Source organism: Peromyscus maniculatus, chromosome 4, assembly GCF_049852395.1.
Source record: "Peromyscus maniculatus bairdii isolate BWxNUB_F1_BW_parent chromosome 4, HU_Pman_BW_mat_3.1, whole genome shotgun sequence".
Classification (NCBI taxonomy): Eukaryota; Metazoa; Chordata; class Mammalia; order Rodentia; family Cricetidae; genus Peromyscus; species Peromyscus maniculatus.
This window is the reverse complement of record NC_134855.1, coordinates 9,593,735-9,620,656: the sequence shown is the minus strand read 5'-3', so window position 1 is coordinate 9,620,656 and position 26,922 is coordinate 9,593,735. Positions and strand designations below refer to the sequence as shown.

The window sequence follows — 26,922 nt, the reverse complement described above, 5'->3', positions numbered from 1 at the left end:
CTCAAAACGCACCACACACACACAAAAACACCCACACACCCACACAAAACACCCCCCATACCACATACTACACACATACACACACAAAAAAAGCACACACACACACAAAACACACACACACACACACACACACACACACACACACACACACAAAACACACACAGGGATACCTGACTGGAGAGAGACTCAATTGGTAAAGGCCTGCCGTGGAAAGAAGACCTGAGCTTGGATGTGGCTGAACGTAGAGTCCTAAGACAGGCAGATTCCTGGGCTCTCTCCAGCCCGTCTAGTCAACAGGTGAGCACTGGGTGCAGGGAGGGATCCTGTCTCAAAGAATAAGGTGGAGAGCAAGAGAAGATGACCCCTAACCTGACATCTGGCTTCCCTCACACTCACACACACACGCACATACAAACCTTTGTGAGTGTCCTCGGCACCATGACCTCTCTACTCACCCCGCCCACCCTCCCCACCCCCACCCTGCCGCATCCTGTCCTGTGATTAACTTCCTCTTTCCTGTGTCCACAGGGCCCTTCTGTGTGGTTCCAGGAAACATTTCCTGGGAATTGTGCTCACAGCAAAATCCAGCATGGAACACCCACGCATGAGACTAGGCCTGCCTGCTTTGTTCAGGCTGGAATCAGGAAGCTGTCTCTAAAGTCAAGAGGCGGATTAAGAGATTGGAGAGGGGTGCGTGGCACTGGGGGGGGGGGGGCGTTTGCCCAGCATGCATGAAGTCCTGAGTTAGGCCCCCAGAATCCTACAAACTGGGTGTGGTGGCACAGGCCTGTAGTCCCAGCACTCAGGAGGCAGAAGCAGGAGAAAAAGAAATTCAAGGACATCCTTGAGCTGTGGATCAAGCTAGAGGCTAGCCTGGGAGACCCTGTCTCAAACAGACGGCAGGGTGCTGGCTAATTTTATGTCAAATTGACACAGGCTAGAGTGATTGGAGAGAAGGGAACCCCGATTTTAAAAAAATGCCTCCGTAAGACTGGGTGTAAAGCATTTTCCTTTTCTTTTTCTTTCTTTTTTTTTTCTTTCTTTTTTTTTTTTTTTGAGACAGGGTTTCTCTGTGTAGCCCTGGCTGTCCTAGAACTGGATTTGTAGATCAGGCTGGACTCAAACCCACAGAGATCCACCTGCCTCTGCCTCTGGAGTGCTAGGATTAAAGGTTACCACCACCTGGCAAGCATTTTTTTTAATAGTGATTGACATGGGAGGGCTGGTCATCCCTGGGCTGGTGGTGCTGGGTTCAATGAAAAAGCAGGTTGAAGCCAGACAGTGGTGACACACACCTTGTGGATCTCTGTGAGTTCAAGGCCAGCCTCATCTACAGAATGAGTTCTAGGACAGCCAAAGCTACACGGAAAAACCTTGTTTCAAAAAACAAAACAAGCCGGGCGGTGGTGGCGCACGCCTTTAATCCCAGCACTCGGGAGGCAGAGGCAGGCGGATCTCTGTGAGTTCGAGGCCAGCCTGGGCTACCAAGTGAGTTCCAGGAAAGGCGCAAAGCTACACAGAGAAACCCTGTCTCGAAAAATCAAAAAAAAAAAAAAAAAAAAAACAAGGAGAGACAGACAGAGTGACAGAGACAGACAGCAGGTTGAATAAGCCATGAGGAACAAGCCAGTAAGCAGCACCCTCCATGGCCTCTGCATCAGCTCCTGCCTCCCGGTTCCTTCTCTGTTTGATTTCCTGTCCTGACGTCCTTCAGTGATGGACTATGGATGTGGAAATGTAAGCCCAATAAACCCTTTCCTCCTTAACTTGCTTTAACACATGCACGCACATGCACGCACGCACGCACGCACGCACGCGGGTGCAGCATAGATGAGCATGAGCATACACCCTCTCTCCCCAGTAAAACCAAAGTGGATTCCAATCCCTTTCTGGTCCTCTGGGGACTTTGTAGTGCAGACCCTGTTGTTATCTGGTTACACTTCAGAAGGGGGATGAGGCCAGAACCTTGTTGCAATTGCTTGAAGGCCAGAGAGGTTCTGGAGGCCCTTGGGAGGCCGAGCCAGGGTTGAGACATAGGGTGTCTGGCGGAGATGGAGCCCAGGGTGGTAGGCCCTGGCTCTATTCCCAGCCATAAAGGGAAAAAAAAAAAACAACAACAAAGCCAGGTAGGTTCTGGGGGTGCCTGCCTTCTGGGGGTGATCCTGACTAATGAGCACCCAGAAGTTCTATTCAGATGGTGGGTCCCCTGCTGCTCACTGGGGACCAGGTGGCTCCTCCAGGGAGCTGCCATGTGGCTGCTGCTGGGGTGCCCCAGAGCCCATGGGTGATTGAGCAGTCGGTACAAACGACAGGCTCTTGGGTCTGGAGCCATTTTGACCTGAGCTTGGCCAAGGTGTTCCCGTACTTCTGCATACAGTGTGTCCTGAGGGAGTCAGGAGGAAAGAGGGTTCCACACTCCCCCAAGTCCTGGAGGGCTTTCTCTTGTTCCTCAACTGCCTCCGACTGGTTAGAATGGCACCTCCGCCATCTGTCACCCCTCCCCCACTCCCCGCTCCGAGGCCCGGCTGTGACTGGGGGCTGGCGTGTCTGGTAAACAGGCGGCTGGCAGGTCCCCAGGGCCTGTGGGTGACAGGCCTGGTGCTGGCACCAACCCCAGGGCAGCCTGCCGAAGAGGAGCGGGGATGAGTTCTGGGGACCAGGGAAGGTTCCCTGCCATGTCTCAGGGAGTCGTGGCTGGGTTGTGTCCCTGGCACTCCAGACCCTGGTGGGCGCTGCGGCTGTCCACCCTTCCCCACCTCTTCATCTCCAGCCCTCTCATCCCCCCCCCCCCTCTTCCTTCAGAGAATTCAAGTCAATATCTGGTGTGAAAGGAAAGGCTGCCAGGTTCTCTCTACCTGGGGCGAGGCTAGGCAGCCTGCTTGGTGTCCTGGGGAGTCGGTGTCCTGGGGTGTCGTATCCACCACCAGAGAAACTGAGGCCAGAGGGCAGGCGGGAGGGGTGTGCTGAGAGCTCCTAGGACTGCACCCCCACCCCCCACCCCCGTGAGGGGGGGGGCTTGGCCTCATCTGTCCCACCCGGGAAATGGGAGGTCTGGCCTGTGGGAGAGGGGTCCTGCCAGCCTTTCTCAGTCCCCTCACCGCCCCGGGTGGGGGGTGAGGAGGGGCAGGGCAGGAATCTGTCCCGGTCGGTTCCCGGCTCCCCCTCCTCCACCACAGTGCTGCCAGCTCCCCCCACCTCTCTCCTGCCTTCTGGCTGCCAGCCCCTCCCCACACGGCCCCCAGACCCCAGCTGCGGTGTCTTTACAGCTCTGACCGCCGCGCAGCCTCGCCGGCTCCTCCTCCTCCCTCCCTCCCTCCCCCCTCTCCGCTTCTCTCCAACATTCTTCCCCCTCCCTCCATCCTCTCCTCCCTCCTCCCTCTGCTTCTCTCCATCCTCCCTCCATCCTCTCCCATCCCTCCCCCCTCCATCTTCTCTCATCCCTCCTCTCCCTCCCTCCCTCTCTCCATCCTCCCTCCAGCTCCCTCCTCCCCTCCCTCCCTCTTTCTCTCTCTTCCTCCCTCCCTCTCTCTCTCCGGGGGAAGAAAGGTCACGGTGCAGCTGATTACTCAGAGCTCAGTTGCTGTAGCAACCGGCGGGGGAAGTGGGACAGGCTGGCTTTGAGGACGCGCGAGGTCGGCCGCGGGCGGCTGGAGCCGGCGCGGGCCCCGGTGCGCGGGAGGCCGCCTGCAGCCCGGCTCTGCGCGCTGCGGCCCGGCTCCGGGTTGCGGTTTTAATGAGGCGTCCGCGCCCCTCCCGGGGCTGCGAGGGGAGAGTCTCTGCTCCTGGTCTCGGTCCCCCGGGCTCGGTGTAGGAGGTAGCCACCCTCCGCCGGGGTTCTGCCGGCGCCTCCTTTCTCCTCTGAGTCGCGCGAGAGCAACTGCCTCCCCTTGTGTGCGCCCACCCACCCCGCACCAGCTTTAGCCCAGTACCCAAGGAGACCCCAGCACCCCTCCATCCCTCTCAGCTTCTGTCATTACCAGGGAGACCCAGCTGGAGGCAGGTGCGCAGGGGCTAGCCTACTGCTCTGGAGACTTACAGACCCACCCTGTTGCCTGAGTCTCCCTCCAAACCCCAGGGAGCCCTGGAGAAAGCCCTCTAGGCTACAGAGAAAGCCAGACCCGGGTCGTCCTTGGCTCCTCTCCAGCTAGCAGCCAGAAGAGCAAGGCCAGATGAGACCGGGTTAGCAGGGGTCCAGCCTTGGCAGGAAGGGAAGAAGGTCCTTGGGTGGGGTAGGCGTGGGTTCCAATCCCTAGCCTTGACTGCACACTACCTGGTCCCGCGAAGTGACAGAGCCACAGGGTTGACATTTTTTTCAAATGCTAAACAAAGACCGACTGGGGAGTGCAGCTTCAGGGGTAGAGCATTTGCTTAGCATGGAGTGAGCCCTGGGTTCAAATCTCAGCATCATACATACAAATTAGACACACACACACACACACACACACACACACACACACACATACACACACACACTTACCCTACCATTCCACTCCTAGTCATGCATGTCAGAGGGAGGCAAGCCAATGTCTACACAAAGAAAGGGACACGGATGCTCACAGTAGCGCTGTTGACAGAGTACAAACCCTGGGAACAGCGCAGGCTATACCCACCAGCTCAGGGAGCTACAGGAGCAGGACACAGAGAGTAGCCTGCTTGCTCAGATTTCTCTAACACTCTAGAAAATGCTCCTCAGTCTGTGAGAGCAGAAAGCAGTTCAGTGGCACCCTGGGGATGCTGGGGGCCTGAGAGGGACCACAGAGAGCTCAGGGAATCCCACTGTGCTGGGCTGGTTGCCTCCTGGATGGATGAGGGAGAAGCAGCATTTCATCCTCTGCCTGTAGAGTCAGGCAGAGGGAAGAGAGGACCTAGCATGTGCAAAGGACCAGTAGCTGGGGTAAGTTTGGGATCTTCCAGAATCCGCAGGAAAGGTCCTGGCATCTGAACTGCAATCAGTGAGAGAAACACCCGCAAGCTTCCTCCTGCGGCCCCTGCAGCACCCTTGGGTGTGGTTTGCAGGTGTCTCTGTCAGCCCTGCTATCCCCACGGCTGCTTGCCTCTCCTGGGCCGCAGAGTCCTTGTCTGGTCAATGGGATCGTATTTCTTCTTGGGACTGACATCAGAGCTCATGGGTGGGAACCTAGGATGGTCTCCGGTCCCGGTTGTAATCCCCACACCTATCTTTGGACTTTGAGACCTTGCCCAGCTGTCTGGGGCTCTAGGAGCGGTTGCCCCCAACCCCAGCTCCCAGCCTCTGAACCTGGCACAGACCAAGTGCCCAGAGCTATCTAGGGACGGCCTCCCCAGGAGAGAGAGACTAAGCTGCTTCAGCTGGCAGCTGGGGTCCAGGTGGCCTTCAGCAGGTCGAAGATGATCTGGGCTTCCGACCCAAGCTACCAGTCCAGTTCAAAGCAAGCAGGGGGCCATTTCTTTCCTTCCTGAGCTGGAACGGGCTCTTCTTGCTGATGTTCTCCTCAGTCATGCCAGATGGGCTCTTAGCCTCTGCTCACTTGAGCATGTGACTGGTAGTGAAGGAAGCCATCAGAAGCCCCGGACCTCTTTCCTGCGCAGAACCATCAAGGAGGGATGCACAGACATTACCTCAAGGGAGGGGCTGAGTCAGTCCCCAGCTCAGGTCTCAGACAGGGAATGAGACAAATACAGAGACTCCCTAGGGCGGGGCCAGGCTGAGAATCCTTCCCTATTCTTTGCCCCAGGGCTCACACAGCATCCAGGTTTGCAGTTAGAAGAGCTAAATAGAGATCCAACCGAGGAGAGCTCTGACTATCCGGCCCATAACGCTCTTCTAAGCACCCTTCCCAAGCAAGGCGGTGCTCTGGGAGGGGAGCCAGGGCAGCAGAGGGCCTGGGATGGCAGGTATTGAGTTGGGAGGCGACTGCTGAGCCAGCCTATCGGGGCACATGGCTAGGAAAGGCATCAGGAAAGGTCTAGGCTGAGGCCCCCAGCTGAAGGTCCCCGGTGCCCTGGAGACAGACATCCACACAGCTTGTGCAAGGGTCCAGGCTGGGACGACAGGAGAGGAAAAGCAGGTAATTGAAAGGGGGTTGTTTCGGAAGCGGAGAGTTATGGGAGGCGAAAATCGGCGAGGGCTGGCCACTCTGGCTTGCAGGCATGTTATTTCCAGTGTCCTACTGAGACATGGGCGCCATGGAAGGTTTTAGGCAGGGGCAGTGGTACACTCAGAAGCACTTTCTAGAAGGATCTCTCTGGCTGTCGTGAGGAAAAGTGACTGCGGGAGCAGAGGTGGAAGCAGAGAGATTATCTATCGGGAAGGCTCCACAGAGGAGGCTGGCATGGGTTGGCAGCAAGCAGAGTGAATGGATAGAAAGGATTTGGACCGTGGGTTTGACTGGATGCATGGGTGGGGCGGGAAGAGGGTAGCAAGGATGTGGCCAGCTCCAGACTAGACTCGGGAGGAGAGGCGGTCAGGGATGCTGTCTCGGCATCCTGGCCTTCAGAGGTGCTGGTGCATGTCCTTAGTGTTTTCCTGTCCTGGGCGGAAGTGAAGGGACTTTGGTTGGCGGAGGTTCGGGGTAGATACCTGGCAGCCCTGGAGCAGAAGACCTGGGCCTGGGAGCAGCAGCAGCAGCTAGCCGAGGAGTGCAGCCTGGACAGCCCCTTCCAGGGTGGGTACAGCAGAGCGGAGGGGGCGCGGGCCCCAGCTGTGGGCTTCTCCGGCCACCCTCCCTCCCTAAGACTCATCCTCTTGTAAATGGCCAGAGACAGGGGATGGACTCAAGGGCCAGAGAGCTGAGCAAAACAACCCACCAGTCAGAGGTCCAGCCTGGTTGGCGCCTGGACCCTGGAGCTGAATGCACCATACAAAGCAGTCCTGTGGCTGCCCCAGCAGCCTGCTTCCCCCCTTATCAGGCCCTTGCTCCTGCTCTCCAGCCCCCAGCATCCATTCGCCCAGTCACAGCAGGTCTCGCTGGCTCTCTCCTCTCCACCTCCTACGACACCCCAGTACAACCTCACCACCTCTCTCCGTACTTTCTGCTCACCCTCCCTAGTGCAGCCGGGGAGACCCAGGGCATGAAGTTCAGGGGCTGTGGAGTCTCGGTTATGACCCCGAGCCCCCTGTCAAAGTCACCTGCTGTCACCACCAACTCTACCCCTTCCCAAGCCTTGGATTTGGAACTGTCGCCGACCCAGGCACCCTGCCCAGGAATCTGCTTCTCTTGGTGGGTCAAGGGAGGCCAGCCAGGCCCATTATCCCCATCATCACTGCCTTTGGAAGCTCCCCAAGGACCTACAACAACTTCCTGTTGTCCCCACAAGAAGTGGGAGGGAGGGTGCTCTATGATCCATCAGAAGTGCCTGTGGCCACCCACCTCAGGGCAAGTGTGTGTATATGTCTGCAGCCTATGCACAACATCCTGTATGTGCAAGCAGTGCAGACCCCCACTCTGCAGGGTGTGTGTGTGTGTGTGTGTGTGTGTATGTGTGTGTGTGTGTGTGTGTGTGCGCGCGCGTGCACATGCATGTGCACCCATATTTAATGTTTAGGAGTACGTGTGGGCAGTGCTGTATGCATACTTGTACCATGTTTGTGTGCACATGTGTGTGTACTAAAACACAGGTATCTGTGTGTCATCCATATTACATGCATGCAGCACATATGGCTGAGTGTATGTACACATACCCACGTGCGTTATACAGGAGTATATGAGCATCCGTGCCTGCTTGCCTATGTGTATGTGCCCCTGTGGGCTGCGCAGGTGTGTTGGTGAGCCGGGAGTACACATGTTTTGTATGGTGCAGGCGTGGTGCTCTCTGCTTGTGTGAGATGGCCACAGGCCCATGCACATGCCTGGTTCGGCCATGCACTCTTTCCTGTGAGTAGGAATAGGGAGGCAGGGAAGAACTCTGGACTGGGGAGTAGGCTCTTCTACAGTGGACGCCTGTGTCGACGCCTGGAACTACAGGGGGCAGCATGGCCCCCCCTGCCCTGTGGTGTGCCCCCCCCCTTCTTCTCTGCTCCTGTGGGCCAGTGGATTCCAAGGCCTCAGAGCCTTGACTGTGACGTTCCCAGACCTCTGTGTTTCCCAGAAGCCGAGGCCTGGGCTTGGACTCTGCGCTGTTTCTCTGTCCACAACATGGGGCACTACTAAGCTGCAATGCATACTGGGTAAGCCCAAGACATGGCTGCTACTGTCGAACCGAGGTGGTAAGACAGAGACTCTTCCTAGGGTAAACCTAACCAGATGTCTCCGCTCAGCAGTCCCCGTGTGAAGTGGACCTGGGGGTGGGGTCTTGGGATCGGCAAGGATGCCACACAGATTGAAAATGACACACCGAAGCTGCTGGAGCTGCAGCCCCAGCAAGGAGCACACCTGTGCTGGTTTCCATGGTGAAGGGGGCAGTGTGGGGACATGGTCAGAAGGTTCTAGGGACATTGCTTCAACGTGTCCCCAGGGTTGAGTGTTAGAATCCCAGTGCCACTAGCGCAGAGGCAGGGTCTTCCAGGCCCGGCTGAGTTGTACAGTTGTACAGTTGTACAGTTGTACAGTTGTACAGTTGCCCTCAGAGTGGGTGAGTGCGGGGCCAGCAAGATGGCTCAGGCAGTTAAGGGGATTGCTGCCAAGAGAGAAGCAACTCCTGAGAGCTGTCCTCTGACCTCCACACACAGGCCATGACACACTTGCCCACGTGCACATCTACACACACACACACACACACACACACACACACACACACACGCGCGCGCGCACACTCACGCACGCATGCGCACACACACACACATACACACACACACACGCACACACACACAAAGACTATTGCTCTGCGGCACGAGGGTCCGCCATGCAGCTGAGTTTCCTTCGCGCTCTGTCCTCTCCTTCAGGCGCCTTCCGCACAGCACCTTCTGCCAAGCTCTGCTGCCGCCAGAAGCCTTCACCAGCGTTCCTCACCTCTCACATCCCAGAAGCTGGGCTTACCCAGTCAGTCACCAATGGTCCAGAGAATCCCACGAGTTGCTGGCAAGGGGATGGAAGGGAGCACACGGGGAACATGGCTTCCACGGAAAGATGCAAGGGAAGAAATAACATGGTGGACAGGGAGGCCAGCTGAGCCACAGGTTGCTGGCTGGCAGAGGGTCTCGACCACTTCCCTCTGCACAGAGGTGGCTTCAGTTTTGCCCAGGACTCTCCTTTCCACCTCCACTGGCATCCAGGTGAGGCTGGCACCAAGAACATGCAGGAAAAAAATTGGCAGCTCATCATTGGTCGAGAATGAATGAGGAAGGGGATAAATGAACGGATGGAAATTTTAAATTTTCATTTATGTATGCATGCATGGAGGTCAGAGGACAACTTGCAGGAGCTGGTTCTGTCCTTCCACCATGTGGGTCCCAGGGATAGAACTCAGGCCATCAGGCTTGGCAGTGAGCACATTCATTTGCTGAACCATCTCACTGGTCCAGTAAAAATTTCTGTCAGCTATTTCTGCCCTTAAGACAGCCAGCCTGGAGGATTTTGACACTGGGTTGTGGAATGAGCCCCATGTGATACTCCAGGAAAGCCAGTATCACAGGAGCCAGATGTCAGAGTCGGCTCCACACCCTGAAATCGTATTGTCTCCTATGAGGTGCTGTTAATCCCAATCTATGAGGGGAGGAAGCCGGAGCTCAAGAAGACAGTGTCACTCTGGGTGACCCAGCCAGTAAACCACAGAGGTGGGATCCCCACCTGCATCTAAGTTCATAAACTTTACTTAAGCACACATTCGTAGGCTGATGGAGGAGTTCATTCATTCACCTGCCAATCATTCATTCTCCCACTCATTTCATTCTCCCAGCTCCTGCCAGGAATCTTCAGGGTGCTACATCCCAGGTCTGGGCATTGTGTCTACAGCAATGAAAGAAGAAATCGTCATTCCTGTCTATGCGAATGCCACTCAGACATGGCTGGCAGGGGGATGCTGGAGTTCAGAGGGCCATGGGGACCTGGTGCTTTGAGGGGGACCAACAAAGGTTTAAAATGTATACTGCTGTCTGGAAGGGTGTCCCCAGCAGGGAGTTGTGTACAGAAGGCAGAAAGTCTAAGTCTGAGGAATGAATGAGAGAAAAACAACTGTCGTCAACCTCCATGGAGAAGTTGGTGGCTCCCTCCTGGCCTGGGCTATTGACTACAGTGGATGGAGACTCAGACCAAACTGGATGCCACTCTCGTTCTAACTGGGCCCAGACACAGGCTCAGACGCTGTGAAGATGAGGGTCCATCTGTTGTGGGGACCGGGCCCCTGACCTTGAGTCCAGTGTCTACGGTATGGAGAGCCACTCCGTGCTAGGTGAGCCTGCTCCGCTCTGTCCTTCGCTCCCCGCCTGTTCTTTGTGGGTTGGGAGTGGCCTTGGGTCCAGACTGGAGTGTTTAGGAGGGAGACACCTGCCTGGGCTTCAGATCAGCCTTGGAGAGCCCTAGTTGCTGGCGGGCACAGGTGTCCCCTAGGACAGCAGGGATGGCAGGACTGTGAGGTCCTTAAAATCTCTGTCCTGTTTTTCTTTGAATGAGATTGGGGGTCTGTGGATTTCTCTGCAAGGGCAGTGTGTCCTGAGGCACTAACACTGTAACTGTGTCCTCTAAGTGGTCTCTTTGTCATCTAGAGGGTGCAAGGCATGAGATAGTGCCCCTTACAAAGCTACCAGAGCCATCCCAGGCTCAGGCCTAGAGACTCCATCTCCTCCAACAACAGGAAGGACTCAGCTGTAACGCAGTGACCTCAGCCTATGCTGCACCGTCATCTGAACCTGTCCACCTCCTGCCCAGTGTCCTTTCTAACATTTTACCTTTGGTAATACAGATTAGAGCTCCCAGTTCCAATGAGGTGCCTGGCTGCCAAGCTAAGTACTACATGTCCCAGCCTCCCTTGCAACTAGGGGTAGTCATGTGATCATAGCTGACCAATGGAACACAGGTGATGACTTCAGCGCTCTCCAGCTTGCCTTTAAAAGGAAAGGAGCCACTGATGACTTTAGGGGACTTGAAGCTCTGCTTGACTCCCTCCAGCATGCACAGGAAAGAACAGAGGAGAGGTGTTAACCCTCTTTGTCCCTGTGCACAGAGGCATGGTGTATACGAAAGGAGTCCAGGCCCTGGGGCCCCGTTCCCCGACAGTCATCACAAGGAAAGCCTCTGAGAGGCAAAAATCAGTCCTCTCCTGGGGCCACTGTCCTTGGGTTCTGCCAAGGGTTCTGGGCCAGCCTCTAAACCCAGTCCCCAAGGTTCAGAAAGGATAGCAGGCGAATGGGGAGACCAAAGATGGCCGTAGTCCAGAACCAGTGCTCAGAGATGAGGGCAAGAGGACAAGGAGTTCAGGCTAGCCTGAGCTACATGACACCATAGACAGACAGACAGACAGACAGATGCATGCATGCATGCATGCCACTGGTCTGAATGATGACTGACACTGCCCACAGCTTGTACACTGGCCCCGGTGATTTCAGGTTGATGGGTAATTATTTCAGCCCGTGTCTGGGGCTGTCCCAGGGAGGCTCTGAGCCTGGAAGAACTGGTGACTTCTGAGTCCTAGATGTCATTAGGTGTCCCTGCTGTGAGGAGCAGGTCCTCTTCTAATGTCTGTGGCCAGAATTCCAAGATGACCATGCTAACGAATGCCTACCTGTTTATAAAATGCCATCCCAGTCCTCATGACCTTTAACCCTCATCCTTTTCCTGGAAGTCAGTAGGGCAGGTGGCCTAATTGTCCTGTAGGTGAAAAAGCACTCGAGGACCACATCACCTGGCCAGTGGCTCATCACATGGTGGACCTTTATAGTCCTTTAACAAAATTTTCTTTCTTTCTTTCTTCCTTTCTTTTTTCCTTCCTTCCTTCCTTCCTTCCTTCCTTCCTTCCTTCCTTCCTTCCTTCCTTCTTTCCTTCCTTCCTTCCTTTCTTTCTTTTCTTTTCTTGGTTTTTCGAGACAGGGTTTCTCTGTGTAGCTTTGCGCCTTTCCTGGAACTCACTCTGTAGCCCAGGTTGGCCTCTGCCTTCTGAGTGCTGGGATTAAAGGTGTGTGCCACCACCGCCCAGCAAAATTTTCTTGGTATTCTGCTACTATTAAACACACACACACACACACACACACACACACACACACACACACACACACACTTGGAGAAGTGGAACATGGGGTGGGAGGCATGTCCTGACTAGATTTTATGTCAACTTGACACAAGCCAGGGTCATCTGGGAAGAAGGAATTTTAATTGAGAAAATGTCTCCATAGGATTGGCCTGTGGGCAAGACTGTAGGGCATTTTCTTGATTGATGACTGTTGGGGGAGTACCCAGCTCACTGTGGGTGGTGCCATCACTGGGCAGGTGGTCCTCGATGTCACAAGAAAGCAGGCTGAGTAAGCCATGAGGGACAAGTCAGTAAGCAGCATCCCTCCATGGCCTCTGCTTCAGTTCCTGTCTCCAGGTTCCTGCCTTGAGTTCCTGCCCTGACTTCCTTCGGTGACGGACTGTTATCTGGGACTGAAAGCTGAAACAAACGCCTTCTCTCCAAGTGTCTGTTGGTTTGCGGTGTTTAATCATAGCAATAGAAATTCTAAGACAGAGGGACACAGGGGAAGGACGGGAGGAGGGCTTGCCGATGACCCAGTGATGCGTCTTCATCCAGATGCCTGCTTTCCTGGTGTAAATGAGGACACTCCCTTGTCCCCTGTCTGGGTTCTGTGGCTCTATAGCCCTCAGGAGCAGAAGCAGCAGCCTTTCCATAGGAGCCATATGCTTCTCCTTGGTTCTGCCCCACCCCTGTGTCCCAGTACCTTTTCTAGACTTCCTATAAGACCTCACACTGCATGGGCAGTCAGGGGCCTTTAACCCTGGTGGGATGCTTCAGAGCTAGGTGACAGAGACTGAAGTGTCCCAGAAACTAAAGGAGGACTCTCTCTTGGCTTCACAGTGGCTTTGCAGAATCCCTGGCTAGCACACACGGAGCTGCAGGGTCCATCCCCGGCACTGCAAAAGAAAAACTTGAAAGATCCGGATCTGGAGTGGCCCAGTGGTTAAGCACCCACACTTCTCTTGCAGAGGACCTGAGTTCCATTCTCAGCACCACCTCAGGCACCTCACAACAGCCTGTAGCATCTGCTCCAGGGGGACCCAGCGCCCTCTTCTGGCCACTGAGGGCACCTGCACTCATATGCACATAACAACACATAGACACATACATACACACCACTTAATTAAAAAAAATAAGATTCAAAATAAGATTAAAACTAGTTCTCAGTTCTTTTCCTAAGAGACAGCTCTGTATTCCACACACATCACCCCCACCCTACCTTGCCTTTGATTATCTTCCCGACTGGGCACTCACTGCCCATAGGGCTGCTCCACCTCTTTAGTGCTACCATCTCTGGTTCAGACCATCTAGACCAGATGCTCCTCTGTCTTGAGAGCAATGACCGCTAAATCAATTTCTCCCCACTGGGACCCTTCCTGGATCCCTGACCAACTGCTCTGCTACTGGAACAGGGCAGAGTGCTGGCTCTGGGGAGCTGGTGACAGAGCGCTGTGGAAAAGCCCAGCCAGCCAGGCCCAGCCCTGCTTCCCCCTCCTGCTGCCTGGCCTGGAAGATCTTTTCTCACCAGAACAGCAGCTGAGAAAGGCAAAGATTTGCCCAAAGCAAACACATCAAGTCCTTCTGCAAACACATCTCCCCCTGGACTGGGGCTCCAGAGACCCCGGGGGAGGAGAGGCTTGGATGAGGCTGCTGTGGAGCCTCCTGCCTAAATTTGCTGCAGAGCCTAGATGGAGAGCCCTGTGTGTCTGATTTTTTAATTAATTTATTCGTTGACAGTTTCATACGTGTATATTCTGGTACCCCTCATGCTCTTACTCTTTCTGATTTCCCTTCAGCCCCCCCCAACCTCCCCATCATCCCACCAAGTCCCCCCTCACTTTTCATGTTTCTTTTTTAAACAAGCAATCCAGTTTTTATAAATAGTTGCATTTATTTTTATTTGATGTGTATGTGTGTTTTCCCTGCTTGGATGTCTGTGCCCACCACTTGCAGGCAGCGCCCACCGAGGCCAGAAGAGGGTATTAGATGCCCTGGACTGGAATTACAGACAGTTGTGAGCCAACATGTGGGTGCTGGGAGTCGAACCCGGGTCCTCTGGAAAAGCAACCGGTGCTCTTAACCACAGAGGCATCTCTCCATTCCCTACTCTTTATGTCTTTGTTTTCACTTTGTGATCTATTGGGCTGGACCAGGGCCACCCACGTGGCACGGGTGTGGAACCATCCACCGGGGAATGGACTATTACCCCCAGTGGCTCAGTCACTGAAGACTGACTTCCTCCCCGCCCCTCTCCCCCACAGCCATCCCTGCCAAGAGTTCCTTGGCTCCATGAGTGCCTCCCACATCTGACTGGATGCTTCAGGCTCAGTCTTACCCTGACCCAATACAGGCAACTGAAGCCGCCACGAATTAGTGAATTTTATTGTCTCTCTAAAACAGTATTTCAAAAGCCAGGTGCACACCTTTGATCCTAGCACTCAGAAGGCAGAGGCAGATAGATCTCTGTGAGTTTGAAGCCAGACTGGTCTACATAGTGAGTCCCAGGACAGCCAGGGCTGTCTTATAGAGAGATCCTGTCTCAAATAAACAAAAACAAAACAAAAGAAGACAGTATTTTAAGACCCTCCTCCCCATCATCTGGTCCTTACATACTTCCCACCCCCTCTCAGTGGAAAGGGATGTTCCCTGAGCCTTGGTGGGGGTAATATGAGTCTCCCTTGTTCTCAGCATCTTGACCAGCCGTAAGTCTCTGCAGATGGAAGCTTCTTTGATTGAGGCTGCACTAGTCTATCAGTGCAAATACAAATATTTAGAGGCAGTTGGATAACACATTTCATTTAGCAAAACAAAAGTAGTAAGTTTACTCCTGGTGCCCATGACTCCCCAGCCACGGGCCTTTGTCTAGTCCACAGTATCCTGCAGAGTGGACTTCAGAGCCAAGCTAAGAGCGATGGTTACCCCCCTAACAGGTGCACCACTGTTACAGCTGTCAGCGCCGTGCATGGGAGTTAGTATTATGGTACGTGTGATGCAACTCTTGCTGGCTCTTCTCTCCCAGCTGCCTGCACAGCAGCTTCCACACTATGAAAGCTACGTTTCTTGAGGTTGGGATAGAAATGCCTAGCTCTGGCGGTCACTGGAGGACTGTGGACAATGGCACTCCCAGGGTGGGGGCAGTGGCCCTCCCTGAGGCTGGGCAGGGGAAGACACTGAAGGAAGAGGCTCTGTGGCTCTGCAGTCTGTTATCATTCGCCTGCTCCATCCTCCACGAAGGGTCTATCCTTGAAGTCACTTTGCTTCCTCCGGCCTCAGTATCCCCATCTGAAAATCAGAGCAACAGTCCTCCCTCCAGCCTGGCCTTCACAGGGTTGGCTGTTTACCTCTTTACTCATTTTGAGACTCATGCGTAAGTCCCCTGGAACTCACTGTTGTAGCCAAGGATGACCTTGGACGCCTGATGCTCCTGTCTCTGCCCTCCCCAGGTGCTCGGGTCCCAGGCGTGAGTCACCATGCCTGGTTTATTTGGCACCACAGATCAACCCCAGGCCTCCTGCATGTTGGACAATACTGTATCGATTGAGCTTCACCCTCAGCACCTCCCTGCTCTAAGTGACTAATTGGCCTCCCATCTGCCTGTGCCGACCCCCAGCCCAGGGTTATCTTCCTAATAATAACCATAACAGCAGCTTGCTGCGTGTGCAGGGCCCCATGCAAAGCCGGTCACACCCTAGACTTCACTGACCCCTCCCACTGGCCCCAGAAGAGGTGTTCTCACGGCCCCATTCTATGGATGGGCATGCTGAGGTCCAGTGGCCTCCTCTGAATCAGCCCTGGAGCAGCACAAAGGACAAAGGCTGATGATGTCTGGTCAGTCAAGTACATTAGAGTAGTGGGAATCTTGTTGTTAGGCCTGGCTTCCCCACCCAGCAGCGTGGGAGGGCTGCTATGGGGGGCGGGGGCAGGAAGGCTGGCTCTCCCAACAGCTCACGGCCCTCTCCTCTCCTTCCCTCTGTGGGCCCTTGACCTCCTGCTTCTGTCTTCTGAGTGCTGGGATTACAGACAGGTGCCACCACGCCTGGTTTAACAAGGTCCTGGGCATGGTCTCTTTAAGCTCAGGATGGCCTCGAGTTTGCCACATAGACGTGGATGACCTCAGGGTGTCCTTTAGTGAGCAGTTCAGCTCTCAGCTAGATGGGCTGATTTAGGAAGCCCTTTGGAGAAGGGCTGGGTCCTTTCTGGTACCTGGTTCAAGGGATCTCAAGCTCTTCTGTGCTTGACAAGCACCCAAGGGGCTGCTGTGTGATGATCCTAGCCCCGCCCTCCGAGAGCCTGACTGAGAAAGGCAGGGGCCCAGGCCTTCAGGCCAGCCCTTGGCCTGCTGAGCTCTGTACCTGCAGACAGGGCTGGAATCCTGAACCACAAACAGAGACCCAGTTCTCCAAGGACCACCACCTCACAGGCGCATGTCCCCATGTCCCCAGAGGCCGCCTGGAACTGTGTTTTGGAATGTAAGGGCTCCAGTTGTGGGAACTAAAACTTAGAAAGGCTGTTGGGGGAGGAGTAGGCCGAGATGGCTCAGAGGATAAGGATGCTTGCTGCCAAAGCAGACAACCGGAGTTGGATTCCAGGAACCCACATGGTAGAAGAGAGAATGGATTCCCTCAAGCCGCTCTCTGACCCTACACACCTGTCATGGTACACGTGAGCACGCGCACCTACATAAATAAATAAATTTGATTAAAAGAAAGAAAGAAAGAGAGAGAGAAAAAGAAAGAAAGAAAGAAAGAAAGAAAGAAAGGAAGGAAGGAAGGAAGGAAGGAAGGAAGGAAGGAAGGAAGAAAGAAAGAAAGAAAGAAAGAAAGAAAGAAAGAAAGAAAGAAAGAAAGAAAGAAAGAAAGAAAGGCAACTCTGGAACAATGTGGTCACAAACAAAGGCCTCCTTGGCTTGCCCTTTGGGACATGAAAGGCCCTGGAAGGTAGGCCTGCAGATTGTTCTGGTAGCAAAGGCTGAGATGAGATGTGACATGGTTAGGTGACGAGCAGAAGGTGCCCCTTGTACTGAGGCCACTGAGCACATTTCTTGGGGCGTCAAAGGTGGGCTTGAGTTCCAGCTTTGTCCTTTTCCTCTAAATGACCTGGGGCTGGTGAATTTCTTTCTTTTTATTTAACTTTATTTTATGTGCGTTGGTGTGAAGGTGTCAGATCCCCTGGAGCTGGAGTTACAGACAGTTGTGAGCTGCCCTGTGGGTGCTGGGAATTGAACCCGAGTCATCTGGAAGAGCAGTCAGTGCTCTTAACCGCTGACCCATCTCTCCAGCCCCGGGGCTAGTGAATTACTTAAACTGGACTACCAGTCTCAGGGAAAAGATGAGGTGACAATATGTCATCCACCTACAGATACGACCTTCCCACAGGGCCTGCAGAATCCCTCACTTATCCTGGTAGGTCCCCTAGAACTCAAGAGGCCCACAAACCTGGGTCTGCCCCGGATCTGACCGTACTCAGGCCAACCTTGCACAGCCTGAGTCTGAGACAGGCGGCCCTTCTTAGCTGCAGCTTCTTGGATAGAAAAGCCCTCCTGGGCATCCTGGGCATCCTGGGCAGCCCAACTGTGTCCCCCAGAGACCCAGCTAAGCCCTGCCCCGACTCGCTGAGCCATCTGGCCTTCTTGGCTCTAGAACCCAGACCGAAAGCAGGGAGAATGGCCTGGAGGGGACAACGGGACGGAGTGGAACCTGGAGCAGGAGACTTTGACTGGCCTGGGCAGACTCCCTGACTACCAGTGCATGGACCTTTGAAGGAGGGTCCCAGCCAGAAGTGAGGCTCCCAGGGTTGGTTTCTCTTTGAGAACGACCCTCCGATGGTTGAGCTTATTTAGGAACCACAGTTGAGGGGTGAAGAGGGAAACTGAGAACCCCAAGGAAGGTAGGGCGCCACGGTGTCCAGTGTCAAGCTCTATGCAAGCAACTCCTCCCGTCCAGAGGAAGTGGAAAGGGCAAGCCCCTGGCCTAAGGCCACACAGCAGGGGAGAATAGGACTCTAACCGGGATTTGGACTCAGCTTTCTCTCTAAATTGCTGCTCTTAACCCCTTCCTAATCGGCTCTCTACCACAGGCGAAGTTGCAGGCAGAAGGACGGAAGGGGAGGGAAGAAAGGCAAGGCACCCGGCGGGCTCTTCCCACGCCCTGGTCACCCCGTCCCCTCCGCAGTCGAGCTGGGAGGTCCGCAGCCGCCTCTCCCTCTTGCGCAGCTACCCGCGCGGTGCTTCTGGAGGCCGCCCCGAAGCAGTTTTCTCACACCAGGACCCCGGGCGTGGGGACGCCTTCCGACCCACGAGGTCCGGAGGGAGCTAGCGCCGAGCGGTGGGCTGCACAGCAACCCCCCAGCCCCCGCCCCGCCGGGGCCACTGAACGATTGATGGGGCCGTGCAGAGATGGACGAGTGTCGCAAGCCCTGTCCCCAGGGTGGGCGCGCGGGCTGTGCGCGTGGGTCGCCGGTTCCGCGCGGCGGGCCTGGCTCGATCCCTCACTTGCTTTTTCCTTTTTCTCGTTCCCTTTTTTTTTTTTTTTCCTGGAGCGGAGCCCGGCGCCAGGAGTCTGGAACCGGCCTGACAAGCTTTTGAGTTATGGGGGAGGGGCGGCGCGCACCCCCGCTGCGAGGCGCGCCCCGATCCGGCGCGAGCCCGGGCGGCGGCGCCAGCGGCCCCGAGAGCCGCGCGAACCAGGCCCGCCCCGGGCGCGGCCGCCCCCGCCGAGCCAGGCATTCCTTTCCGCTGAAGCTCTGGCCCGCTCGCAGCGCCCCGGGCGACCGGCCTGCCGAGCGGGGGTGGGGCCGGCCCTCTCCACCCCCGGGAGGGTCTTCGGTTCCCTGCGGGTCCCCTTCACCCCTGGCTGGTGGTCCCTCCCACCCCAAGCTTAGTCCCCTCCACCCTAGTACGGTCTTTTGTCCGTCTGGTTCCTCCCACCCCCAGCTGGTTCCTTCCCTAAGTCTGGATCCCTACATGCGACTCTTCTGTCCCAGCTTGTCCCTTCCACCCCCGGTGGCACCGGCTGGAGCCGACCTTCCACCTCAGTGTGGTCTCTTCTGTCCCCGCCTGGTCCCCTCCACTCCCTAGCTGGTCCTTCCCTAGCCACTATGGCTTCCTCCAGCCTTCGAGAGGGAGGTGGGTAGACCCCCTTTAAGGCCCAGAAGACCCTGCCTTCTGCTGACCGTTGGGGACACTACCCAGAATCTTCTTTTTTCCTTTTCTCCATTGTCTCTGGGCACAGGAGTGCACAGCCGAGGGACTTGGCCAGTGGCTGAAGCCTACCCAAGGGCCAGCCTGAGTGGGTGAGAAGTGCTCAGATCTCAGATTTACCAGGGAGGGCGCTTGAGTGGGCCAGCAACAGACAGGACCCAGAACCTTCGAGCCTCTGGGAAGGTTCTGTGCACAGGTCTCTCCTGGGCACCAGCAGGGATCAGGTAGGGCTTGCATTCCCATCAAGCTACCATGCTCCATACCCCTCCTCTCCTTTGGGGTGACCAGCCAGCCCACCTCTCCCACCTCACTCCCAGCCCAGTAACTGAGAAGGGTCTTCTGGCCTGTCATAAACCAGACCCATCTCTGTATAGCCATGTGGCCTTTCCTTTTAGAGGCCCGGGGCTCTGCCCTTCTGGAGCCCTCTTAGAGCCTTGCAGCTAGCCTGAAACGGGTTAGTAACAGGTCTGGCCTCCCGATTTAAGTTTCCAGGGGCCCAGCCGATGGAGACAGCACAGAGACCTAACCAGAGGCCAGCCTTCAGCCCAGGGCCGCTTGTTCCTTATTACTGAGACTCACCAGGCCCCACAAGCCCCACTCCCAGTGACCCTTGACTGAAACGCCAAGAATGCAGGGCCTGTTCTGAAGCCCAGCAGCCTGGCCCCTCCCCCGTCCCCTGCCAAGCAGAGTGGAAATCAAGCCAGACCAAGCTGCTGAGTAGAAATTTCCAGTCTCCTTGGCATAGCTGGAAAGGCTTGGGTGAGCCTCGGAGATTTAGCTGGGCAGGCTCGGTGGTACTGAGGTGGGGAGGGACCCCCAGATGTTCCAAAAGCTGGCTTCCAACCCCCAAGCCGCTGAGTCATGACAAAGGCCGTTGTCTCTGCAGCCAGTGGAAGGCAGGCCTCTCCCCCGGGGAGTCAGTCCATCAAGGACAAAGAGCCCAGAACCACAGTGTGGACGGACGCGAGGCTGCCCAGAAGCACCCAGCACAGCTGTTTGTCTGGGAGCAAACTGTTGGCTCCAGTGACTAGCCCACTTGGGGCCACCTGGCTTCTCAGGGACGAGTCTTGTTAGCTCCTTGGTTACCTAGAGGAAGAGGAATCTCCCATTTGTGTCCTCTCCCTGAAAACTATTTGAATTGAGGGTACTTGGCACCCAGGCAGAATTCTGCTTTGTTCAAAGGGCTGTGTGACCCAGCTGAGGCACTCAGCCTCTCTGGGCCTTGTTCTGTCTGCCATGCCCCTCCCTTACATGAGGGGAGTTAGCCTTGCTGTGGGAAGACAGGGGTCCTAGTACTCGCTTGATCTATGTCTGAGTGAGAAGAACAGGCAGAGGAGGCCCTTCATGGTGAAGGAAGGGAGGGAGGGAGGGAGGGAGGGAGGGAGGGAGGGAGGGAGGGAGGGAGGGAGGGAGGTGGAAAGAAGGCTGGCTGGATGGTACAAGGATAGATGGGCGATGGATGGTAGATGGGTGGGTAGGTGGGTGAATGAATGGATGGATGGGTGGGTGGGTGGATTGATGGGTAAGTAGGTGAGTGAGTAACTGACCCCTGGCCTGACCTATGCACTCTGTGAGGCCCTGGCGCATAGTCGGCTTCCAGCAGTCAGGCTGAGGGGCTGGGGAAACAGGGAGAGAGACCAGGACAGCTAGACAAGACTTCCCATGGAAGGCTTCCTCAAGAGGGAATCTTCCTCAAGAGATGCCTGACACCCCCAAGGAGTTTCCAGTCACCCCAGACTACAAATGAGGACACTTGTGACAGCCCTGTAGGGGTACCGTTATAGACAGGGGTTAAAGTTCAGACGTTTCTGCTGCACTCCTTAAACTTCCTGGACCAGTTGCCTCAGTTTCCCCATCTGCGGATGGGACAGCACCAGAAACTGTCCGATGGGACAGCTTGTGGTAAGGACCTGTCCGAGAAGTGGAGCCGAACCCAATTGTGTCACTACTTACCTGCCAAGTGACTTTGGACAAGGCACAGCCTCCCCATAGGCCATGGTTTTGCGTGCACGCAGCCACGCTCTGCTGAAGCGGGCAGCTTTGGCCCTTCTGCAAGTGCGTACAGACGTCAGGATGGCCCAGAAGCACACACTCCGACTGTGCACTCAGACACACGGCCACATCACACACTGGTGTACACAAAAACATGCCCACACGTATCCACGTACGTTAACACGTGCCCACAGCACACGCATCTGTGTACATGGACACGTGTCTCCGACACACATCCATGCACTGGGTATGCTCTGACAGCATACTCAGCCACGCATGCAGACGTGTCGCCCCAGTCACCATTGCCCCCTGCCCCCTGAGTGTGGACAACTGCCCCAATGCACTAGCTCCGGTTTTGGACACACTGCCTCAGCACCCTGACCCCTGCATAGGGTCACACTCCCACAGTCGAGGCGCTGGTGCACACAGACACATCTGCACAGCACACACAGGCCGCACAGATCCAGGCACACTTGCCTGCAGCACACAGGCACACCCACACTGCAGCTCCACGCACAGCCCCTCACACTCCTGCGCACACTCACACCCTTGCTCCGCTGAGCGCCAACTGTTGGCGCGCGAGGGGGGAGGGGGGATGGAGCCCAAGACTCAGCGAGGAAGAGGGGCGCGGGGGGTGCGCGGGCGGGCGAGGAGATGACAGCCCGCGGTCCCCCTCGAGTCCCGGCTCATGAATATTAATGCGGCGGTAATTAAAATGCAGGGACGCAGCAGGATGGATGCGGTGCCTCCGGAGCGCTGTGCGGCGCGGGCGGGTGGAGCGGCTCCACGGCCGAGGCCGGGCCGGGGACACCTGCGTCCCGGTCCCCTCCACCCCCGCGCCCTCGGGCGGGCCGCGCGCCAGGCCGCCTTCCCGGAGCCGCCTTCCTGCGCGGCCGCTGATGTCAGAGGCTCAAAACTTTCCGCTTCCCGCCCGGCGGCCTCGGGCCCTGAGTCATCGCCGCCCCCGGAGCCCTGGCCCGCGACGTGTTTGTGCAGAACCAGGCTCCGCTGGCCCTGCCTGACGTCAGGGCCCCGGCCGCCAGGCCGCACAGCTGGGACGATGCCACCCGGAGGGGGGGGGGTCTAGAGGAGGGCGTCCACCTGCGTTTCTAGGTTCAAATGCGACGCTAGCTGCCTGACCTTGGACAGGGCCCTTTTGTCTCTGGGGAACTCTGATTTCCTCATCTGCCTCTTAGCAGATGCTCCACAAATCTGTACTGCCTTGTGAGGTGCGGTGGCTCCTTGCCAGTGACCTCACCCAGTACTCCTGAGGCTGAGGCAGGAGCATTGCTGGGAGTTCAGTCCAGCTTGGGCTGCAGTGTGAGACCTTGTCTAAAAGGAGGAGAAAGAGGAGGAGGAGGAGGAGGAATGAAGGAAGAAAAGAAAAAGCTGGTTGAGGTGGGAGTTTTTAAGCCAAGCTCTTGTAGGCAAGAGGATCTTTGTATGTTCAAGGCCAGCCTGGTCTACTTAGCAAACTCCAGGCCAGCCAGGGCTGCACAGTGAGTCTGTCTCAAGAAAAAAACAAAAACAACAGTCAAACTCTAGAGAACAAGTGGAAACGGGGTGCCCAACCCCAACCGATACATCTACAGCACAACACCTACAGCTAACAGTCAGGGGAAACTTAAGAAGGGGCAAAGAGATTGTGAGAGGCAGGGACCAGCCCATCTACCATGAGACTGTGTCTTCCATATATGACAGGGAAGCCGTCATACCAATGAAACCTCAAAAATATGTCACCTCAACAAGACCTTCATAATGGCCCCACCAGTGAGCTGCCCACACATACAGAGGAGATGGGAGTCTTTCAAGGCCCCACCCCTGGGTGAAGAGCTGCAGGCAATGGATGGCTGCCGAGAGAGGGAGATTCTCCAGGCTCGAGCCCCTTGACTGGTTATCCAATCCCAAATGGTCAACCATAAACACAAGCACGTACAAGAACACTAAGTGGACTCAGCAAGTCGTGCATGTGCACCAAGAATAATTAAAGAAAGGAGGAGAGATGCTCCTCACCCCTGCCCACCAACGTCTGAGTCGGTGGGAGAGCTGGCCCTGAGGTCACCTGTAGCTGGAGAGCTTCTCTCCAGGTTCCCCAAGCCCCGCAGTCCCACAATCCACATATAAAATAATCACTCAGACGCTTATATCACTTATAAACTGTATGGCCGTGGCAGGCTTCTTGCTAACTGTTCTTTTATCTTAAATTAACCCATTTTTATAAATCTATACCTTGCCACGTGGCTGGTGGCTTCCCAGCGTCTTCACAAGCTGCTTCTCCTGGCGGTGGCTGCAGTGTCCCTCCCCTCAGCCTTCCGCTTCCCAGAATTCTCCTCTCTCCTTGTCCCACCTACTTCCTGCCTCGTCACTGGCCACCAGTGTTTTATTTATATAGAACAATATCCACAGCACTTGCCCTTTTTTCTTTTTTTTTTTTTTTTTAAAAGGAAGGTTTTAACTTTAACATGGTAAAATTATATATAACAAAACAATTACCGAGGAAGAATTATAGTTACAATATTAAAGAAGATGTCCTATCTATCTTATATTTGTGAGTTTAAGGTTTTATATCTAACTTATCTTTTATCATAACTGAGGAAATTACAACTATCTAGTTTTCAACCACATCAAAGACCTGAGAAGGAACATAATGGTACCTGAGAAATGGTAGACGGATGCAAGCAACTTCGGGAGTCTTGCAAGAGTAGACCAAGACAGCTGGCAGCCTGGACAGTCACCTAATGTTTCTCAGCATTGTTGGTGCATTCAGATTGGCTACAGGCCTAGAATATCTGACAGACCATTTTCAGAAGCAGGAATTCTGAAAGACCATCTTACCCCGTCTTGGCAGAGTACAGTGGTCGCTTTCCTTGTGTCCCGCTTGTCCAGAAAGGACAGCATTGCATTTGTACTGTCAGCCATCAAGGCAAGGGCAGTTCTTTGCCCAGTAGGCCATTTTGTGCCAAAAAGACAAACTTCCAAATGGAAATGTCTTAGAAGCCCAACATTCTCTCGGGATCAATTGGTGCAGCCAGGAGCAATTGTGCCTTACGTCAACAGAATTCTAAGTTATTTAAATGCCATATTCTCTAGGTCTATGAAGTGTTTGAAGATTACCTATCTTTCTGAAATATATCTATGTATACCTAGAAAACTTAACTAACATGGCTACAGATATGATTATCATAGATGACTAATTATTAATCTATTTTTAATTATCCATTACAATTTTAAATGAGTTACATAAACATAATACCTCAAACAAGAATAGAAATATATATATACACAGTATAACAATATTAACTTCAAGTTTGTATCAATAAACTAAAATCCATACCAATGTAAAACATTTTAAACATAAACTAAAATCTATACCAATGTAAAACATTTTAAACAAGTTGTTCTTTAAAAGTAGGTTAATCAATCTATCCTTTTATCTTATCATCTCTATATCCTCCTATATATCTATATTATATCCCCTTTTCTTTTTTAGAAAGAGATCACATTTATAATCAATCTGTTTTAAATAAAAATATTGGTTTTCTCTGTCCCACACCAGAGGGCTCTTCTGATTTGGGACACAAGAATTGACTAACCATTTTTTTTTTTTAAAGCAATATGTCTGGGTTTAGAGGGGGAGTGAGCCAATTCCACCTCTAAAGACAGCTTGGTATATTTGGGAATTTGGGCGTAGCATCTCTTACTACTTCCTGCTGGAGGGGGGCGCTGTATCTTATGGGGATGCAAAGAAAATTTTAGACCTATGGGGTAGTCCGTGAGGCTGTATTGTTTGAACCAGTTGCCTTGAAACCGCTCTGGATGCTGGATCATCTGGGCCATGGTGTCATCGGAGACCTTTCAGGGGGTCTTGGCTGTTGAAACCTGATGTATCTTAATCTGGAACAAATCCACAGCCTCTGGCTTTCTGTGGAAACAAAAGCAGAACTTCTTTTCCAAAGCAACATATCCTTAAATCCAAATTTTGAAGTCAAGTTACCTTTAAAATATGCATATTGGTTTAATTCAATATCTTTTTTGATCAATTGTTTTTTTGCAGTTAAAAATCCCAAAGACAACACAATCCAGATTGTCTGAGTAATATTCATCTTTACGTGGCTTTTTACATTAATTTTTTTGTCTCTTTCAAGCCTACGTATATTTTACACACATTGTAAACGATGTTATCTGAATCAGTCTTTTTGTGAGCCTATTGCTTTAAACTGCATCCGTCTGAGCCTGAAACAGCGCTGTGGCTGCTGGCTCCGCCCACTTCAGCTTCCCAACATGGCGGTGGTACGTTTTCCGCCAGCTCTGGGAGTCATCAAGTCTCAGAAATAGTGGGTCTAAGCTTTTATCAAAGCAGCATGTAGCCCAGAAACCTTTTTTTTTTTTTTTTTTTTTTTTTTTAAATACTGGTAAAGACTAAATCTACTACAAAGTATAATGTGCCTCTGGCAGACCCCTCATTCCCGCCATACTGCCGGTCAAACGTACACGCCAGGAACCCGCCAGTGTACAAACCTGCGTTTTGCGGCGTCTAGGTGCTCATATGAGACAAGAAGCAGGAACCTGGTTTGGGCTCTGTTTAGAATTGGTTATTAAATATTCTCAGGTTTAAGGTGGAAACTCGCCCCACGTTGGGCGCCATTTGTAGCTGGAGAGCTTCTCTCCAGGTTCCCCAAGCCCCGCAGTCCCACAATCCACATATAAAATAATCACTCAGACGCTTATATCACTTATAAACTGTATGGCCGTGGCAGGCTTCTTGCTAACTGTTCTTTTATCTTAAATTAACCCATTTTTATAAATCTATACCTTGCCACGTGGCTGGTGGCTTCCCAGCGTCTTCACAAGCTGCTTCTCCTGGCGGTGGCTGCAGTGTCCCTCCCCTCAGCCTTCCGCTTCCCAGAATTCTCCTCTCTCCTTGTCCCACCTACTTCCTGCCTCGTCACTGGCCACCAGTGTTTTATTTATATAGAACAATATCCACAGCAGTCACCCGCCACCAGCTGCAACACTTGGGAGAGCAGGCCTTGCACCTCACCTGGGCAGCACAAGAGAGCCAGCCCCATTGGCAGAGGTGTGGGCGAGCCAGCCCCGAGAACGTAAGCATGGAAGAGCTGTCCCCATTACTCACCTGTCCTGTGGCAGCACAGTCAGGAAAGAGATCCCCCCACACCCATCAACGCCTAAGGCAGGCCAGAGAGCTGGCCCTGAGGTCATAAAAGCCGGAGAGCTGGCCCTGCCCCTTATCCACTGCAGCACTCAGGAGAGTGGCCCTATGCCACACCTGGGCAACACAGTAGAGCTGGCCCTGAAGGTGAAGGTCTGGGAGACCCCACCCTGAGGACCTAAAAGCAGAACTGGCCCCACCTCCCCACCCCCACCCCACTTCCAGCTCATGCTGTAAGGGGTGAACTAGCCAGGGCAGTGCAGGAGAGCGCACCCTGGTGGTGAGGACAAGGGAGAGCTGGTGGGAGGGCCAACCTGCAACCACCCAGGCCCAGAACCAGGGTTATGGGTTGGCCCACCCCAGCATCCGCCCCATCTGTGATCTGCTGGAGCACGTGAAGGGGCCGGTCCTGCAGACCCAAAGCTGCAGGATCTCCACAACACAAGACAAAGCAGGATAACCAAGGGGAGTCCCAGGGAGG

At 54.3% G+C, this 26,922-nt stretch overlaps 1 protein-coding gene across 1 annotated transcript in view; it reads right to left on the bottom strand.

The window, feature by feature from the left end:
- Positions 1 to 26,255, bottom strand: part of LOC121828595 (uncharacterized) — a 62,042-nt gene extending 35,787 nt beyond the window's left edge. The window contains exon 1 of the mRNA XM_076568990.1: positions 23,501 to 26,255. The gene's annotated coding sequence lies outside the window, so the exon portion shown is untranslated. The remainder of the gene's footprint in view (positions 1 to 23,500) is intronic.
- Between the last annotated feature and the right edge of the window lie 667 nt (positions 26,256 to 26,922).